This window comes from Camelina sativa, chromosome 5, assembly GCF_030686135.1.
Source record: "Camelina sativa cultivar CO46 ecotype springtype chromosome 5, ASM3068613v1".
Lineage (NCBI taxonomy): Eukaryota > Viridiplantae > Streptophyta > Magnoliopsida > Brassicales > Brassicaceae > Camelina > Camelina sativa.
In genome coordinates this window covers 24529938-24548153 of record NC_141884.1, presented here as the reverse complement: position 1 = coordinate 24548153, position 18216 = coordinate 24529938, and the positions used below count along the sequence as shown (strand labels likewise).

The 18216-nt window shown below is 32.1% G+C and overlaps 11 non-coding genes across 11 annotated transcripts; all 11 read left to right on the top strand.

The window, feature by feature from the left end:
* The first annotated feature begins 1468 nt into the window (after positions 1 to 1468).
* TRNAS-AGA (transfer RNA serine (anticodon AGA)) lies at positions 1469 to 1550 on the top strand. Its single transcript has one exon. It is a non-coding gene; the product is annotated as a tRNA-Ser (tRNA).
* A 432-nt stretch (positions 1551 to 1982) lies between these two features.
* On the top strand, positions 1983 to 2067 carry TRNAY-GUA (transfer RNA tyrosine (anticodon GUA)). Its single transcript is given in 2 exon segments — positions 1983 to 2019; positions 2032 to 2067. It is a non-coding gene; the product is annotated as a tRNA-Tyr (tRNA).
* Positions 2068 to 2781: 714 nt separating this feature from the next.
* On the top strand, positions 2782 to 2863 carry TRNAS-AGA (transfer RNA serine (anticodon AGA)). Its single transcript has one exon. It is a non-coding gene; the product is annotated as a tRNA-Ser (tRNA).
* Positions 2864 to 3295: 432 nt separating this feature from the next.
* TRNAY-GUA (transfer RNA tyrosine (anticodon GUA)) lies at positions 3296 to 3380 on the top strand. The gene is given in 2 exon segments: positions 3296 to 3332; positions 3345 to 3380. It is a non-coding gene; the product is annotated as a tRNA-Tyr (tRNA).
* A 715-nt stretch (positions 3381 to 4095) lies between these two features.
* On the top strand, positions 4096 to 4177 carry TRNAS-AGA (transfer RNA serine (anticodon AGA)). The gene has a single exon. It is a non-coding gene; the product is annotated as a tRNA-Ser (tRNA).
* A 1229-nt stretch (positions 4178 to 5406) lies between these two features.
* TRNAS-AGA (transfer RNA serine (anticodon AGA)) lies at positions 5407 to 5488 on the top strand. The gene has a single exon. It is a non-coding gene; the product is annotated as a tRNA-Ser (tRNA).
* Positions 5489 to 5920: 432 nt separating this feature from the next.
* TRNAY-GUA (transfer RNA tyrosine (anticodon GUA)) lies at positions 5921 to 6005 on the top strand. Its single transcript is given in 2 exon segments — positions 5921 to 5957; positions 5970 to 6005. It is a non-coding gene; the product is annotated as a tRNA-Tyr (tRNA).
* Positions 6006 to 6719: 714 nt separating this feature from the next.
* On the top strand, positions 6720 to 6801 carry TRNAS-AGA (transfer RNA serine (anticodon AGA)). Its single transcript has one exon. It is a non-coding gene; the product is annotated as a tRNA-Ser (tRNA).
* A 244-nt stretch (positions 6802 to 7045) lies between these two features.
* TRNAY-GUA (transfer RNA tyrosine (anticodon GUA)) lies at positions 7046 to 7130 on the top strand. The gene is given in 2 exon segments: positions 7046 to 7082; positions 7095 to 7130. It is a non-coding gene; the product is annotated as a tRNA-Tyr (tRNA).
* A 105-nt stretch (positions 7131 to 7235) lies between these two features.
* Positions 7236 to 7320, top strand: TRNAY-GUA (transfer RNA tyrosine (anticodon GUA)). Its single transcript is given in 2 exon segments — positions 7236 to 7272; positions 7285 to 7320. It is a non-coding gene; the product is annotated as a tRNA-Tyr (tRNA).
* Positions 7321 to 7425: 105 nt separating this feature from the next.
* On the top strand, positions 7426 to 7510 carry TRNAY-GUA (transfer RNA tyrosine (anticodon GUA)). Its single transcript is given in 2 exon segments — positions 7426 to 7462; positions 7475 to 7510. It is a non-coding gene; the product is annotated as a tRNA-Tyr (tRNA).
* The last annotated feature ends 10706 nt before the right edge of the window (positions 7511 to 18216 follow it).

Here is an 18216-nt window from a genome sequence, read left to right as displayed (position 1 = left end):
TGGGAGAAAATGGGTATAAGTGGCTTTTAAACTCTCCACATCAATCTCAAACTCTTATAATTAGTTAGTTGCATTGGATTAAGACACATTTTAACCCCATAAACACTAACATAGCTGTTTACAGCTTCTAAGCAATGTTTTCTTGGTTTTAGCCTATTTTGGGACAAAATGGCTATAAGTGGCTTTTAAACTCTCCACATCTATCTCAAACTCTTCTAATTAGTTAGTTGCATTGGATTTAGACACATTTTAACCCCATAAACACTAACATAGCTGTTTACAGCTTCTAAACAATGTTTTTTTTGTTTTAGCCTGTTTTGGGACAAAATGGGTATAAGTGGCTTTTAAACTCTCCAAATCCATCTCAAACTTTTATAATTAGATAGTTGCATTGGATTAAGACACATTTTAACCCCAGAAACACTAACAAAGCTGTTTAGTGCTTCTAAGCAATGTTTTCTTGGTTTTAGCCTGTTTTGGGACAGAATGGGTATAAGTGGCTTTTAAACTCTCCACATCTATCTCAAAGTCTTATAATTAGTTAGTTGCATGGATTAAGACACATTTTAACCCCAGAAACACTAACATAGCTGTTTACAGCTTCTAAGCAATGTTTTTTTGGTTTTAGCCTGTTTTGGGACAAAATGGGTATAAGTGGCTTTTAAACTCTCCACATATATCTCAAACTCTTAGAATTAGTTAGTTGCATTGGATTAAGACACATTTTAACCCCAGAAACACTAACAAAGCTGTTTAGTGCTTCTAAGCAATGTTTTCTTGGTTTTAGCCTGTTTTGGGACAAAATGGGTATAAGTGGCTTTTAAACTCTCCACATCAATCTCAAACTCTTATAATTAGTTAGTTGCATTGGATTAAGACACATTTTATTCGATTGGTATGTTTTAGGTTTATACAATTCTGTTAGCATAAGAAATGATTTCATAGTACACTAAGTAAAAAATACTCTGAGGTTTCCTCTATTATATGCTTTAAAACCCCAAATGATCATAGATTTTTTGAAAGATAAACTTAAAGTTGTATATGCAGAATTATATTTAAAGGCTCGTGGTTAGTGCTTACAAATCGTCAACGTTCTTACAAGCGTAGTGAAAAACCCTTTTCCACTTTCTTCCACGATTTGTATGCGTTAATTTTGCAATAATATAAATAATCATAGCCCACATCTCAGTATTACATGCATATAGATAAGTAGATATAAAATAATATATCAACAAAGGAGCTCTTCAAAAAATTTGTTTTCGAATTCAGAAAATGTATTATAATTCTTGAAACATAAAAAGAGCCGAACAAGCGTTGTGCTTTTAATCTTTTTATCTAGGTTATAAATCGAGTCATGGCTAGACTCATCCATAATTCTCACTGAACACCAGCATCTATGATAATTCTCACTGAACACTAGCATTTATGATAGACAATAGTATATGGCTAGGTCTATTTTCATATAAGAGTGGACGTGCCGGAGTGGTTATCGGGCATGACTAGAAATCTTGTGGGCTTTGCCCGCGCAGGTTCGAATCCTGCCGTTCACGTTTTTATTTATCGTGCGTGTAAGTTCTAAAATTGTGTATTGTTCTGTTATAGAGTTTGTTCCAGTTTTCCGTCACCTAAGTTTTATGTAAACTTTAATTGTGATATGAAATTGCAACACAACATGGCAACGTTAAAGTTACTAGTTAGCTCACCTTTTTTCCATTACTCTTCTTAGTACTTTTAAGATCGATTAGAAGTACTATGTTGAATCTTCTACACGCGTATAATCTTGTAATAAAAACCGACCTTAGCTCAGTTGGTAGAGCGGAGGACTGTAGTAGACGTAGATTATCCTTAGGTCACTGGTTCGAATCCGGTAGGTCGCAATTTATGGGCTAAAGCCTTTTTCATTTCGTGTATTCTAAATTTATGCAAATCTTTGTGTTCATAGATTATTTAGAAAAGTACACATGCATCAAGTACAATACAATCCGACCTTAGCTCAGTTGGTAGAGCGGAGGACTGTAGTTGAAGCAGAATATCCTTAGGTCACTGGTTCGAATCCGGTAGGTCGGAATTTTCTCCCACATGTTGGGATTTTATAGAGTTGTGACATTTACTTTTTTTTGAATAATGGATCTAATTAACCAAGACACGCTGGCAACAAAAGAAGACTTAAACTAAATTTTTTGATCGAATTTGTTTTTTATTCGATTGGTATGTTTTAGGTTTATACAATTCTGTTAGCATAAGAAATGATTTCATAGTACACTAAGTAAAAAATACTCTGAGGTTTCCTCTATTCTATGCTTTAAAACCCCAAATGATCATAGATTTTTTGAAAGATAAACTTAAAGTTGTATATGCAGAATTATATTTAAAGGCTCGTGGTTAGTGCTTACGAATCATCAACGTTCTTACAAGCGTAGTGAAAAACCCTTTTCCACTTTCTTCCACGATTTGTATGCGTTAATTTTGCAATAATATAAACAATCATAGCCCACATCTCAGTATTACATGCATATAGATAAGTAGATATAAAATAATATATCAACAAAGGAGCTCTTCAAAAAACTTGTTTTCGAATTCAGAAAATGTATTATAATTCTTGAAACATAAAGAGAGCCGAACAAGCGTTGTGCTTTTAATCTTTTTATCTAGGTTATAAATCGAGTCATGGCTAGACTCATCCATAATTCTCACTGAACACCAGCATCTATGATAATTCTCACTGAACACTAGCATTTATGATAGACGATAGTATATGGCTAGGTCTATTTTCATATAAGAGTGGACGTGCCGGAGTGGTTATCGGGCATGACTAGAAATCATGTGGGCTTTGCCCGCGCAGGTTCGAATCCTGCCGTTCACGTTTTTATTTATCGTGCGTGTAAGTTCTAAAATTGTGTATTGTTCAGTTATAGAGTTTGTTCCGGTTTTCCGTCACCTAAGTTTTATGTAAACTTTAATTGTGATATGAAATTGCAACACAACATGGCAACGTTAAAGTTACTAGTTAGCTCACCTTTTTTCCATTACATTTCTAAGTACTTTTAAGATCGATTAGAAGTACTATGTTGAATCTTCTATATGCGTATAATCTTATAATAAAAACCGACCTTAGGTCAGTTGGTAGAGCGGAGGACTGTAGTAGACGCAGATTATCCTTAGGTCACTGGTTCGAATCCGGTAGGTCGGAATTTATGGGCTAAAGCCTTTTTCATTTCGTGTATTCTAAATTTATGCAAATCTTTGTGTTCATAGATTATTTAGAAAAGTACACATGCATCAAGTACAATACAATCCGACCTTAGCTCAGTTGGTAGAGCGGAGGACTGTAGTTGAACCAGAATATCCTTAGGTCACTGGTTCGAATCCGGTAGGTCGGAATTTTCTCCCACATGTTGGGATTTTATAGAGTTGTGACATTTACTTTTTTTTTGAATATTGGATCTAATTAACCAAGACACGCTGGCAACAAAAGAAGACTTAAACTAAAACTTTTGATCGGATTCGTTTTTTATTCGATTGGTATGTTTTAGGTTTATACAATTCTGTTAGCATAAGAAATGATTTTATAGTACACTAAGTAAAAAATACTCTGAGCTTTCCTCTATTCTATGCTTTAAAACCCCAAATGATCATAGATTTTTTGAAAGATAAACTTAAAGTTGTATATGCAGAATTATATTTAAAGGCTCGTGGTTAGTGCTTACGAATCGTCAACGTTCTTACAAGCGTAGTGAAAAACCCTTTGCCACTTTCTTCCACGATTTGTATGCGTTAATTTTGCAATAATATAAACAATCATAGCCCACATCTCAGTATTACATGCATATAGATAAGTAGATATAAAATAATATATCAACAAAGGAGCTCTTCAAAAAATTTGTTTTCGAATTCAGAAAATGTATTATAATTCTTGAAACATAAAGAGAGCCGAACAAGCGTTGTGCTTTTAATCTTTTTATCTAGGTTATAAATCGAGTCATGCTTAGACTCATCCACAATTCTCACTGAACACCAGCATCTATGATAATTCTCACTGAACACTAGCATTTATGATAGACAATAGTATATGGCTAGGTCTATTTTCATATAAGAGTGGACGTGCCGGAGTGATTATCGGGCATGACTAGAAATCATGTGGGCTTTGCCCGCGCAGGTTTGAATCCTGCCGTTCACGTTTTTATTAATCGTGCGTGTAAGTACTAAAATTGTGTATTGTTCCGTTATAGAGTTTGTTCCGGTTTTCCGTCACCTAAGTTTTATGTAAACTTTAATTGTGATATAAAATTGCAACACAACATGGCAACGTTAAAGTTACTAGTTAGCTCACCTTTTTTCCATTACTCTTCTAAGTACTTTTAAGATCGATTAGAAGTACTATGTTGAATCTTCTACACGCGTATAATCTTATAATAAAAATCGACCTTAGCTCAGTTGGTAGAGCGGACTGTAGTAGTCGCAGATTATCCTTAGGTCACTGGTTCGAATCCGGTAGGTCGGAATTTATGGGCTAAAGCCTTTTTCATTTCGTGTATTCTAAATTTATGCAAATCTTTGTGTTCATAGATTATTTAGAAAAGTACACATGCATCAAGTATAATACAATCCGACCTTAGCTCAGTTGGTAGAGCGGAGGACTGTACTTGAAGCAGAATATCCTTAGGTCACTGGTTCGAATCCGGTAGGTCGGAATTTTCTCCCACATGTTGGGATTTTATAGAGTTGTGACATTTACTTTTTTTTTGAATAATGGATCTAATTAACCAAGACACGCTGGCAACAAAAGAATACTTAAACTAAAACTTTTGATCGAATTCGTTTTTTATTCGATTGGTATGTTTTAGGTTTATACAATTCTGTTAGCATAAGAAATGATTTCATAGTACACTAAGTAAAAAATAGTCTGAGGTTTCCTCTATTATATGCTTTAAACCCCCAAATGATCATAGATTTTTTGAAAGATAAACTTAAAGTTGTATATGCAGAATTATATTTAAAGGCTCGTGGTTAGTGCTTACGAATCGTCAACGTTCTTACAAGCGTAGTGAAAAACCCTTTTCCACTTTCTTCCACGATTTGTATGCGTTAATTTTGCAATAATATAAATAATCATAGCCCACATCTCAGTATTACATGCTTATAGATAAGTAGAGATAAAATAATATATCAACAAAGGAGCTCTTCAAAAAACTTGTTTTCGAATTCAGAATATGTATTATAATTCTTGAAACATAAAAAGAGCCGAACAAGCGTTGTGCTTTTAATCTTTTTATCTAGGTTATAAATCGAGTCATGGCTAGACTCATCCATAATTCTCACTGAACACCAGCATCTATGATAATTCTCACTGAACACTAGCATTTATGATAGACAATAGTATATGGCTAGGTCTATTTTCATATAAGAGTGGACGTGCCGGAGTGGTTATCGGGCATGACTAGAAATCATGTGGGCTTTGCCCGCGCAGGTTCGAATCCTGCCGTTCACGTTTTTATTTATCGTGCGTGTAAGTTCTAAAATTGTGAATTGTTCCGTAATAGAGTTTGTTCCAGTTTTCCGTCACCTAAGTTTTATGTAAACTTTAATTGTGATATGAAATTGCAACACAACATGGCAACGTTAAAGTTACTAGTTAGCTCACCTTTTTTCCATTACTCTTCTTAGTACTTTTAAGATCGATTAGAAGTACTATGTTGAATCTTCTACACGCGTATAATCTTGTAATAAAACCCGACCTTAGCTCAGTTGGTAGAGCGGAGGACTGTAGTAGACGCAGATTATCCTTAGGTCATTGGTTCGAATCCGGTAGGTCGGAATTTATGGGCTAAAGCCTTTTTCATTTCGTGTATTCTAAATTTATTCAAATCTTTGTGTTCATAGATTATTTAGAAAAGTACACATGCATCAAGTACAATACAATCCGACCTTAGCTCAGTTGGTAGAGCGGAGGACTGTAGTTGAAGCAGAATATCCTTAGGTCACTGGTTCGAATCCGGTAGGTCGGAATTTTCTCCCACATGTTGGGATTTTATAGAGTTCTGACATTTACTTTTTTTTGAATAATGGATCTAATTAACCAAGACACGCTGGCAACAAAAGAAGACTTAAACTAAAACTTTTGATCGAATTTGTTTTTTATTCGATTGGTATGTTTTAGGTTTATACAATTCTGTTAGCATAATAAATGATTTCATAGTACACTAAGTAAAAAATACTCTGAGGTTTCCTCTATTCTATGCTTTAAAACCCCAAATGATCATAGATTTTTTGAAAGATAAACTTAAAGTTGTATATGCAGAATTATATTTAAAGGCTCGTGGTTAGTGCTTACGAATCATCAACGTTCTTACAAGCGTAGTGAAAAACCCTTTTCCACTTTCTTCCACGATTTGTATGCGTTAATTTTGCAATAATATAAACAATCATAGCCCACATCTCAGTATTACATGCATATAGATAAGTAGATATAAAATAATATATCAACAAAGGAGCTCTTCAAAAAATTTGTTTTCGAATTCAGAAAATGTATTATAATTCTTGAAACATAAAGAGAGCCGAACAAGCGTTGTGCTTTTAATCTTTTTATCTAGGTTATAAATCGAGTCATGGCTAGACTCATCCATAATTCTCACTGAACACCAGCATCTATGATAATTCTCACTGAACACTAGCATTTATGATAGACGATAGTATATGGCTAGGTCTATTTTCATATAAGAGTGGACGTGCCGGAGTGGTTATCGGGCATGACTAGAAATCATGTGGGCTTTGCCCGCGCAGGTTCGAATCCTGCCGTTCACGTTTTTATTTATCGTGCGTGTAAGTTCTAAAATTGTGTATTGTTCAGTTATAGAGTTTGTTCCGGTTTTCCTGTCACCTAAGTTTTATGTATAACTTTAATTGTGATATGAAATTGCAACACAACATGGCAACCTTAAAGTTACTAGTTAGCTCACCTTTTTTCCATTACATTTCTAAGTACTTTTAAGATCGATTAGAAGTACTATGTTGAATCTTCTATATGCGTATAATCTTATAATAAAAACCGACCTTAGCTCAGTTGGTAGAGCGGAGGACTGTAGTTGACGCAGATTATCCTTAGGTCACTGGTTCGAATCCGGTAGGTCGGAATTTATGGGCTAAAGCCTTTTTCATTTCGTGTATTCTAAATTTATGCAAATCTTTGTGTTCATAGATTATTTAGAAAAGTACACATGCATCAAGTACAATACAATCCGACCTTAGCTCAGTTGGTAGAGCGGAGGACTGTAGTTGAATCAGAATATCCTTAGGTCACTGGTTCGAATCCGGTAGGTCGGATTTTATGGGCTAAAGCCTTTTTCATTTCGTGTATTCTAAATTTATGCAAATCTTTGTGTTCATAGATTATTTAGAAAAGTACACATGCATCAAGTACAATACAATCCGACCTTAGCTCAGTTGGTAGAGCGGAGGACTGTAGTTGAAGCAGAATATCCTTAGGTCACTGGTTCGAATCCGGTAGGTCGGAATTTTCTCCCACATGTTGGGATTTTATAGAGTTGTGACATTTACTTTTTTTTGAATATTGGATCTAATTAACCAAGACACGCTGGCAACAAAAGAAGACTTAAACTAAAACTTTTGATCGGATTCGTTTTTTATTCGATTGGTATGTTTTAGGTTTATACAAGTCTGTTAGCATAAGAAATGATTTTATAGTACACTAAGTAAAAAATACTCTGAGCTTTCCTCTATTCTATGCTTTAAAACCCCAAATGATCATAGAGTTTTTGAAAGATAAACTTAAAGTTGTATATGCAGAATTATATTTAAAGGCTCGTGGTTAGTGCTTACGAATCGTCAACGTTCTTACAAGCGTAGTGAAACACCCTTTGCCACTTTCTTCCACGATTTGTATGCGTTAATTGTGCAATAATATAAACAATCATAGCCCACATCTCAGTATTACATGCATATAGATAAATAGATATAAAATAATATATCAACAAAGGAGCTCTTCAAAAAATTTGTTTTCGAATTCAGAAAATGTATTATAATTCTTGAAACATAAAGAGAAGCCGAAATTGGGCCAAGGGTGTGTGGTTCCCTCAGACAACTCCAAAATTTGCTTTTCTTACGTGGCTCGGCATGCTCAATAGATTCTCCACGGGTGATAGAAGGTTTAACTGGAATCAGTCGGTCGACACCTCCTGTTCTCTCTGCTCAGCACCCTTGGAAACACGGTCTCATCTCTTTTTCCAATGCTCCTACTCTCATCAGATTTGGCGTAAACTCACTTCTGGTTTTCTTGGGGTATACTCATCCTCTGACTGAGAACTCATCAAGACCCTCATCTCTGACTCGTCACTCGATAAACTTCCCCGTCTGCTGCTGCGCTGCTCTCTTCAGGTCGCACTCCACTCCATATGTCAAGAACGAAACAACCGCAGGCACGGTGAACCTCCGGTCTCTGTATCCCGGCTTCATCAACGGATTGATAGAACTATTCGGAACAAGCTTCTACTCATTCAAGGTTCAGGTAACACCCTGTATGAAGATGTGCTCATCCTCTGGTCCACTACTAGAACATAATTTTTTTTTTATGTTACTAGCTAAATTTTAAACTAGTTTACACTCGTTGTAAAGAGAAAACGGTTTTTTTGATAAATAAAATTTTACATTCATTCAAAAAAATAAAAGAAATAAATAATAATACAAATAGATAAGTAGATAAAAAAATATATCAACAAAGGAGCTCTTCAAAAAATTTGTTTCGCATTCAGAAAATGTATTATAATTCTTGAAACATAAAGATCGCCGAACAAGTGTTATGGTTTTGATCTTTTTGATCTAGGTTATAAATTGAGTCCTGCTTAGACTCATCTACTTCTCACTGAACACCAGGATTTATGATAGAGAATAGTAAATGGCTAGGTCTTTTTTCATATACAAGTGGTCCTGCCGGAGTGGGTATCAGGCATGACTAGAAATCATGTGGGCTTTTGAAACGACCGCACCCGGATTTCCAATAGCGCAGGTTCGAATCCTGTTGTTCACGTTTTTATTTATATTGGTTGTCCATCCTGTAATTTTGACATATTATTAATGGGAAAAATGTCAAAAAAAAAATCATGAACTTTCAAATTTGGGACATTTAAATCATGAACTTTCAGAATCATATATATAAAAGTAGAGTTTCAGTCTCTCCTTATTGGTCCACTTGGCAATGCAATTTTAATAAAAAAAAATTATATTAAAACACAAATTTAAAAACAATTAATTTTCACATTTAACTCACATAATATAAAACTGAAATCTTTATATCTTCTCCCTATAAATTATGCATTAACTTTATTTCTCCACTAAGTTGTATTAATTAATTGTATTAAAACAAAACAATAAATTAGAATTGTAACTCTCATTTTTCTAAATGCAATTTTTCATCATTTCTCTTCCTATAAATATTCATTATCTTATTCTCTTAGTCTATCACTCTTTCATTCTCTCATCTTCTTCCACTACTCTCAAATCTCTTTTTTGTTTTGTTTTGTTTTGTTTTGTATTTTTTTGTTATTGTTGTTGTATGGGTTATAAAAAATCAAATCAAATATCATTGTAAAAGCTTAGTTTTAGAGTTTGTATGATATGTATATCTTATATATTTATTTTAATCTTTTTTTTTTGTCTACACATTTATTTTAATCTTTTAAAATGTTTATCTCCATTTTCTATTTTATATTAACATCTTATAAGTCATTATTTTCATACTTCCTTACAATATTCACCACATAATAAGATCATAAAGTTGAAATAATCCATATGTAATTATCTATTATGTCTCTGGTTATCTCACATATTCATGTATCATTTTTTAATAATTTATAAAGATCAATATAATTATCCATTTATCCATTTATAAAGACTATTTTGTTTTGTGATCCAATTGATAAATCTGCAGAGATCAATATAATATTTTTTTTTTTTATGATTTGAGGTTTTTGAAAACAAAAAGAACATAATTAAACAATTGGTTTTTTGTGTCTTTTAATCAAGATAAAAAATGATCCAAAAAACAAAACATATTCAACTGGAACTTAAATATAAAAATAAAATATCATTTTAAAAATATCATTTCACTAAATTCTCTAAAGATGAAACCATTAGTATGAAATCTAGCACTATAAGATAAATTGATGAGTGAAAACCAAAAAAATATAAGTTATCCTTGGGATTTTAAAAATTATTGAGATTGAAGAATTCATATAATTTTATAAGAAAACTAATTTAGTGTGTCACTTAAAAAGTAATATTTTTTTATATTGAAGTATTATGTGTAAGTGTTGAGTTTATATCAACAAACAACCAAATCATGTGAATTTTGATTCAGCCACTTGGTATTCCTTTTATTTTCGGTTATAAAAAATTAAAATATTTATTTATAATTAAAGACATGTAACTCCATTTAACTCAAATGTAACTCATATCTAATAATTGTACATTAATTCATTCCTCCTACTAACTTATTTATCTTTCAAGAGAAAATATTTTTGGTTAAATTTTAACATTTTTTATTTGTTTTGGTTGGGTAAACTTATATTCATATTTTGGTTGGCAAAATTAATATATTTCTCATGCAAAATTATTGTTTATAATATATTTCTCATTTCAAAGTTTAAAGAAATATATCATGTATATAAAAGTAAGCTTTTGTCTCTCCTTATTGGTTGATTTTCATTTAATGTTTTCTAATTTTTATTTATTTTTTTATTTGCTTTCTAATTGCTTTAAACAATATTTAAGACCCAATAAACACAATAAATTTAACTCACACATTAAAATAAAATTATAACTGAAAATAAAATAAATTATGCATTAATCATATTCTACCACTCAATTTTATTCAAACACAATAAATTATTATTGTAACTCCATAGTTCTAAATGTAACTTTCATCATTTCTTATCATATAAATAAGCATTCTCTCAATCTATCATTCTCTCATATTGACATTCTTTTACTATCTCATTTTCACATTCTCTCATTCTCTTCTACAATACCTCAAATCATTTTTCGTTTTTTTTTGTTATTTTTGATTTCTTATTTTTGTTGTATGGGTTGTAAATTCGCATATGTTGGTTTTAACAAAAAAATCAACTTTATTTGAGAATTAGATGTTCCTATTAATTTTTGAATGATCAATGTGTAAAATATAAGCATTTTGTCTTGCAATCACAAGTTCCATTTCCATTGCTTAACTTCATGGTTAAACTATAATATATGTTGTCCTATTTGTAGGAATAACAACATTATAATCAGTGAGTGTACTTATTACTTTGAAAAACTTTTACATTGAAGTTCATCAAATCATATAAGAAAACTAAAATACTATGTCACTTCAAATTTGGAAGGAAACACTTGGTATTCATTTTTAAAAAATTCAAAACACATATAAAAATTTATTAATATTTAACTCACTTTAAAGACATTAAAGGTTATTTAACTCAAAAATAACTTCTATCCAATAATTGCATACATTCCTCCCACAAATAAAATATATATATGTTCAAGATTGTATTTAAATATTACATAATTTTTTAGTTAGCTAAATTTATAGTCACATATATACAATATATATACATAAGAATTTATATTACTTATTAACACCATAATTCGTTTCAAAGCCAACTAAAGAAAAACAAAAATGATCTTATTGATATTAGACCAAAACATGGGCATACAAATATAATCACTTACACGGAAAGATATTTTAAAAAAATAACTTATTATTGTAACATCAACGTATGAAGGGTTTACCTAAGCAGTTAATTAGAAAATCTATAATACAATAAATGTATTGGAAACAATATCAGTCAATGATAAGATTGGATCCTCAAAAGCAAGAAACAACATCTTCATAATTCATAAAAAATAAACGCCACAATTATACACATCTAAACGAAATGGTATAAACATATAGTGTATAATAAAAGTGACGGCAAAGCCCGTATATGCCTAACTAAAACGAAATAATACAAAAGAGAAAACGAAAAGACCAAAAAAAAAACAAGAAAGTGCCAGCTACACCACAACCCATGCGTTGCGTGGGGAAGCACCTAGTATTATCTAAATGCTGAAGTTTTTATTGACTTTAGAATTAAGTAGATAACTTTTGTTGACCAGGCCCTTTTAGACATGCCGTTAAATCAAGTAACGGAAAATTTGACGGGGTTAAGCTTTCAGTTAATTAGGGTTACTGTTACTTTAATAAACAGCGTCGTTTTAGTTATAAAATTTTTGCGGAATAAAAGGTCAAACTGTTCACCTCTGAGTTATCAGCACAATACCCTACCAACTGAAGTAACATATTTTCCTGAGATATTTCAAACATACATATTAATAAAGGTATCAAACAGATGCCCACAAAAAAAAAAGGAAACCCAGATTCATCGTCTCAGACTCTCAGTCTTGGATCCTAAAACAAAAATAACCCAGATTTCAAACACAACAATCAAATCTCTAAAGCAAAAGAAGAAAGAAAAATAACCCATATAGAACAAACCCCTTGTCTCCTAAATCGCCCATGGATTCTTCCAATCCAACATTCAGCAAAACTTTCAAACATCCATAATTTAGCTCATGCGCCGAGAAGATCAAAATCAAGGGAGGGCGTTAATTGGGCATCAAAGACATAACCTTATGGGGGAAAGAGAATTTAATGTGAAAACGATGAATCACGACTTGACATATCATATTTAGGATCTTGGATCTGTACCAGATGTATCTTCTTCTCTCAACAAGATTGAGAAGGTGACGATGAATCTGGTCAATTTTTTTTTAATTTGGGCATCCGTTTTGTAACAATATAAGTGTTTATGTTTGTGACGTTGTCAAAAAGTTTCATTAGCTCAGTCGGTAAGGTTTTGCTGGGTATAAGACACAGGTGAGCGGTTTGAATCTGTACGATGTATAAATTTTACATTTGAAACGACGACGTTTAAAACTTAACAGTAACTCTAACTGAAAACTTAACCCTGTTAAATTTTTTGTTAGTTGATTTAACGACATGTCTAAAATGGCCTGGTCAACAAAAGTTATCTATTTAATTTTATAGTCAATAAAAACTTCATTATTTAAATGACACTAGGTTGGTACCCGCGCTAGGCCGTGGGATTGTTTTTATGTATTTTTATTTTATAAACTTTTTTTATTTTACATTTATAAATAATTTTCATTATGTTGTTTGGAATCAAATTTCATAATCAATAAAGTATTTGATTGTGCTCGATGATAATTTTTGTTTTTTTTGTTATTATTTGTTTCATAAACGTTTTCTTAGACAAGACTATTATTTTTCTTTTTTTTCGTGGAAATTCCCAAAAATATACTATATTTTTTAATTAAAAAAAGAAAAAAAGATATAAAGAACCATGAAATATCGGTAGAAACAACAAACCGAGCAGGTAGATAACTTGATTACAAAATCGATTTGTTTTGTTAAACTAAGAAGCTTCTTTTTCTCATTACTCAGATCTTTCAAAGAGATAGAAAGCTTTGATTTTTTTTTGTTTTTTTCTGATTAATATGGTGGATGTTATGACAGTATGCGTGTTTAGTTTTGTGCTATGTTGCGAGATATATTTTTGGATAATTTTTTTTTAGTAGAAATATAATATGTAATAAATCATATTGTTTAAAATCATTATTACATCAAACAAATGTTTGCCAAGCATTTTTGAAGAAATTGTTTGGCATCAAGTGGCATTTTGACATCAAACCAGTGTGTGCTTAGCATTTTTGATTAAGTTGTTTGGCATCAAGTGGCATTTTGAGGGAACACCATGTCTTATATGATTGTAGAGCAATTATTTGTCTAAACCAAAGTTTGTTAAGCGAAATCTAATGTATCAAAGTCATCGTATATAAACTAAAATTACAATCAAGATAAAAAAAAAAATCGGTTTCACTTTGACTACCATATATTTTATGTGAAACAAACCAAACATTTCAAAAGGAAAAAAAAAAAAAAAAACAAAATCATTTTAAACCAAACTACTTAATCGGTTCAATTCAGAACCGACCGAACCGACCGAAACATATGATGGGGCATATACCTCTAACTGGGTCATATAATCCACTAACTCAAATTTGGTTAATACAATAAAAGAAGGATGTGTTGTTTTCCTTGTGTGACACATCAGCCTCAACATTGAAAACATGACGGCTCTAATTGTTTGTTCTTCTCCTTCACACTATAAGACTCTAATTGTTTGTTCTTCTCCTTCACACTATAAGACTGCTCTTGAATTCAGTTAGAGAGAAGAAACAAAAGAGTCGTCACAAAGTTTTGTCTTCGATGAAACAAACATAAAGAGAAGAAAACACAAGACTCGTGCGGCAAGAGACATGGAAAAAACATAGGTCATTGTTAAAGAAGCAAAGCAATCTCACCAAATTCACCTTTGATTAATTCGAACAAGAATTTCATTAAAATCTACAGATCCTGAAATCAAATTCTCAGGTCATCGAGAACTCTTTGGAAGAAGAGACGAGGTTAAAAATTAGGATAGGGAATAAATTTGAAAAGATAGAATAGAGAGAGAGAGAAGGAGAGAGAGAGAGACGCATTGTAATGACCCTCACCCAGAGGTAAATTGCAAAATAAAAACTCTAAGCCTAAAGACCAAGAAAGGAAGCCAACAAGGAGAGAAGAAAATTTGATGAAGAAAAGTCCAAGAAAATCTGGACGGATCGAGAAATGTCCGAGTTGTCCGAGGATGTCCGAAGGACCGAGAGTTGTCCAAGAAGCTACCGGGAATTGCCAAGAAAGTCCGATAGTTGCCGAGAGTGCCGAGACGCATCGAGAATTGTCGAGAGCTGACCGACGATCGACCGAGAGACGCGAACCGAACCAACAAGAAAATCTTCCTTCACCAAAAATCAACTAAGTCAAGTGAAAGTGGAGATTATTTTAATCAAAGAAGAGTTAGTGGAATTTGTGGAAGGATTAAACAAATCAAGAAGGAGTTAGTGGAGATAGTGGAAGGATTAAACAATTCAAGGTGGATTAGTGGAGATTAAACAATGTTTTAGTGGCCAAGTGTTAATGTTAAACACACACAAGTGTTAACAACATGCACTAAGAAGAAGAAGAGAACCTCATGCATTGGCCATCTCCACCGCCCAAGTCCTCTATAAATAAGGTCTCACCTCTCTCATTTCGCAAAAAACACAAAAGGGGTAAGGAGAGAAAATTGAGAGAGAAAGTGAGCGAGAGAGAAAAGAGAGAAGGGTGGACGAGTTCGCGAAAGAGAAGGAGAGAAGAAAAGAAGAATCAAGACAAGACTATCGACCGCAAGTTGAATCGATAAGGAAATCGATTTCAACCAAAGAGAAGATCCGAGTGTGCCGCGAGAGAAGTTTCTTCTAACTGGGTCATATAATCCACTAACTCAAATTTGGTTAATGAATCTGTGTCGACGTGAGTTTTAGCTCATGCTCCCGTTGATTCTCACCGTCCGTATCTTGATTTTCACCAAAAGAAAAAAATAATTCTAAGGATGACATCTTTTAGGTAATACCCTGCATTCATACCATAGTGAAATTACTTGTTGTTTTCGATTTTGTTTATTACTCTAGCCAAAAATAAATAGGCATGTAGTCCTCAAGTCTAACTTCCATATGTTCAATAAGTAAGGGCCCAACATATCTACTGCTAATAAGGAAATGGAATATCAAAAGGACATTCACTATCAAAATCAAGAGTGGTATTGAATCAATAAATCGAGAATAATCAATGAAAGAGTTTGTGTTCCAGTAAATAACCTAGATTTTTAAAAATGAACTGCGCAAGCCAGAATGAACAATGGTGGAGAAACACTAACACATGACTCAAATTTCTATAAAAACTAATATCAGTTTTAATAAAGAAACCTAAAATTACCTGCAACCTCAAACACTATATAACACCATCTTCCATCTATTGAAGTATTGTGGTTGTCTACATCTTGACACATCAAATCTTAGAGCAAGTGCAACAAAAAATACCTAAATGAGATTACTGACAAGATCACAACAACAACCAAAATCAAATTAATTTTATTTGGTGTGTACTTCTGAGGCAAGTTTACTAACCTTTATTGGAGCATCAAAGGATTTGGCAACACTAACCATAACCGGAGTGAAGAAAACCCAGAATATATCATAGAAAAATAGTCCTGCCTGGAAGTCATGTTAAACAAACACCGAAATGAATAAGACATCTTCGATAACTTGAAAGTCTTGATTGGTCTTATCATCTAATCATTCCAAATAAATTTCAATAATAACATTCAAAGATGCGATTCTTACCAAAAGGATGACACCAGTCTTGAATGATCCAAGAGAGAGCATCTCAATTCCCTGTATTGGCCACACGATTAAAAAAGAAAAATAAGTCACACTCAACAACAGTAACGACTATCATCATAAACCAACTATCATCAGAAACATAATTCCCATTGACGCATTATGTCGAACAACATAAGCTCACATATATATTTTTTCAATACAAATATCGAAAACAAAGCAATGTTAGAAAGGAACAAACAATTGGTCGAGTTATAACTAAAAGCTCATAGGAGTACAACATCAAACATCTAACATCCAAGGTAGGCTTTAATTTTTATGACATACTCTCTAAAATTGAACCCCCAAGTTCTTAGTCTATAGACTCAGTTTGACAAATTAGGTTTTATGACATCCAAGGTAGGCTTTTAATCGAGCGAAAACATATTAGGTTTTCAAATTGGCACAACAGAAAAATCCTTTCGTAAACGAAGCCACATAAGAGTCTGTGGCGCAAGAGAGAATATAAGAAGTTGTACCTTATCTCGGCGAGGAATCAATCAAGAGTTCTAGTGATAGCGTGTTGTAGAGACAGAGAGAGTGTATTAAAACAATACAAAGATCCGGCGTGAAGCTTCCATCGAGTATTGAATTTGATGGATAGAAAGAAGAAGAAGAAATCGAGCATATCGGACCATGGTACAAACGGCAAAGAAGAAGGAAGAACTCGAGGAATTGCTAAAACGCTCTCTTTTGTTTCACTTTTGCTTTGTCCACCTAACAAAAAAAAAGCTGATGTGTATTAATTGTTTTAATATGATAGGTTACTGATTTTAAATGATGGGTCAAGCTATGCTTCAATGTTGAAGCTGATGTGTCAGATGAGAAAGCAACGCATCCTTCTTTTATTGTATTGATTCTGAAAGTTCATGATTTAAGTGTTCCAAATTTGAAAGTTCAGGATTTTGTTTACATTTTTCCCTATTATTAATCAATACTAGTATAATTGCAGCATTTTTTGCTCAAAAATATGTTTTTGGAAACATTTACCATTGAATTCTATTAATTGTTTATATTCATATCCAAACAAGTTTAGTAAACTCTATCTACTATTCTTATAACTAAACATAATTAAAATATTTTAAATATCTATATATATAATATTTAACAATTAATATAGATATTTAGAAGATTTATCCCAGATTAAAAAAAAATTATTCTCCTATCATGTCTTTTTGATTTTATTTAAATGTAGTGAATCAACATATAATACATAAAATTAACAAAAAGTTAAAAATAAATCTTTTCTGCATATATTGTGATTTGAATTTTTTTAAACGAACATATATTACTCAATTAATATAAAAAGTGTGTGTCTAACAAACATATATACTAAATTTACCGTATATAATAAATTATAAAACTTTAAGAAGTTTATAATTTATAACTAATATATTTTGACTTAATAAAAAGTTTAAAATTATGAATATTTATACATATTAAATTTTCAAAATAACATAAACAAGTTATAATACATGGCGGGTTATATGACATGACAAGATTGAATTAATTAATAATACTAAAAAATAAAATATCACTAATAAAATATCACAATACCGGTTAAATCCTCATTTTACTATTTTAATAATATCAATATAAAATATGTTGAATCAAACTAATTTAATTAAGATTGTATAAAGCAAAAATTGTTGTGCGGTATATCGCGGGTCATAATCTAGTTATTGATATAAATATGCAACATAACATGAGAACGTCAAAGCATTAACTTACCTTTCTTAACATGTATCTTTGACCCCATAGCTTGCAGTATTCACTTGGTTAGGTTTTATTCCCTGTGAGACTGGCACTTTGAAATTGTAAGGATTGGAAATGGCCCTTTCCCAACATTGA